Here is a 2,062-nt window from a genome sequence, read left to right on the forward strand (position 1 = left end):
TGAAACCCCATCTCTACTGAAATACAAAAATTAGCCGGGTGTGGTAGTGCATTTCTGTAATCCCAGTTACTCAGGAAACTAAGGCAGGAGAATCACTTGAACCCGCGAGGCAGAAGTTGCAGTGAGCCAAGATGGCACCACTGCACTCCAGCCTGGGTGACAGAGCAAGACTTCATCTCCAAAAAGTAAAATTAAAAAAAAAAATACAAATCCCTATATATATTGCTACATTATATATATATATATATATATATATATAATATGTAATATATATATTATATGTAATATATATTATATATATAACATATATAATAAAGCAGTTACTCAAATTTGGGTCCCTGTCAGCAATGGATCTTCGAAGGAAAACCTGCTGCAGCCATCTGTATATTTAAGAGCAGCATTCTAAGAGGGAAGAAGTACAGGAAGATCTCCTAATCTGTTTTCTTATTCTGCATGACAAGCAGACTCCCTCACCACAAGTTTTCTAATTTAGTTCCTATCCTATCCCCCTCACCTCTCCCTGTTCCCCTAGTGTTCATTACTTCCCAAAACCATGTCCAAACTGAGGCAATAACAAAACAGCAACAAAAAAATGAACTTCAACTACTTTGCTAACGAGCTGCTAGTGCATCAATAGTTGTTTGACATGGGACAAGTACTTGAAATTTTCCTCATCTATAAAAATAAAAGACCTAGACTTTAACGGTAGATTCGAGATTTTTTTCAACTTCAAATTTACTCAAACAAACTTGTCCACAGAAACCTGTACAGAATAGACACAGTAGAAATTCTTTGGTGAAGAACAGAGAACCCCATGTTCCTGACAGCCTGGGCTGCCACACTGACACCTCACAGGCTGCCCTGCCAGAGAACTCCTGGGTTCCTCTGAGCATATTCCACAGAAACTACTGGACCAGACAAAACTGGATGCTAGTTTTAATATTCTGCATTTCTATAAAAATAGTGAAGCTTGCGGGGCGCGGTGGCTCACGCCTGTAATCCCAGCACTTTGGGAGGCCAAGGCTGGCAGATAATGAGGTCAGGAGTTCAAGACCAGCCTGGTCAATGTGGTGAAACCCATCTCTCCTAAAAATACAAAAATTAGCTGGACGTGGTAGTGCGTGCCTGCAGTTCCAGCTACTCCAGAGGCTAAGGCAGGAGAATCGCTTGAACCCGCGAGGCAGAGATTGCAGTAAGCCGAGATGATGCCACTGCACTGCAGCCTGGCAACAGAGCAAGACTCTGTCTCAGAAAAAAATAAATAAATAGTGAAGCTTGGAAATAACAACACACAAACATTTAAAGGCACAATTCACTTTTTAGAAAAAAATTTCTGGCAAGTTATTTCTAAACCAATTCCACATTTCAGAGTTGTTTGATCTAGTTCTGACTGGCTCTGATTCACTCAGCAGCAGCACCTAATATTCTTGCTTTCTACTGCTGTGTTTCTCCCTCTCTTCTCCTCTCCTTTCCATAAACTTCCTAGCTCGATGCTCACTCTGTGTCGTACACTGTGCTAGAAGCTTTTATATCACGTAAGTTTCTCTCAAGTACTATAGTTCATTTGTTCTTAAAGAGGAAATTATACTCGATTTTAGATGCAAGAGGAAAACTGCTTAATTAAATGAACACTGTTACATCTTTTAATAAAATAAAATAATCTTTGTAGAAGAATAATAAAAATAATCATTCCCCAAAGCATATGCTTGTTTAATGTGGATGAAAAGAGCATCGTGGTCATGTTTTGTAATAGAATTTCAATGTCCTTTGCCTTAGAAATGAATTTCAGGAATATCTAAAGTATCATTCTTACCACCCCTGCCTTCTCTTATATGATAGAATAAAAATCACTGTCTTGTGTTGTTTAACCAATTCTCCATGTATGAAGGAACTACCAGAACCTGAATAAGGTGATACAAAGGTTAATAATACATAGTCCCTGAATTCAAGGAGCTAGATCATAGACAAGACACAAATATCTAATTCTTGTGAAGCATCGTGAATATAATAATAGTGATATGAACAAACCTACTAGGGACACAAAGGAGGTGGCAAGTTTTTT

Source organism: Cebus imitator, unplaced genomic scaffold (assembly GCF_001604975.1).
Source record: "Cebus imitator isolate Cc_AM_T3 unplaced genomic scaffold, Cebus_imitator-1.0 Scaffold84, whole genome shotgun sequence".
Lineage (NCBI taxonomy): Eukaryota > Metazoa > Chordata > Mammalia > Primates > Cebidae > Cebus > Cebus imitator.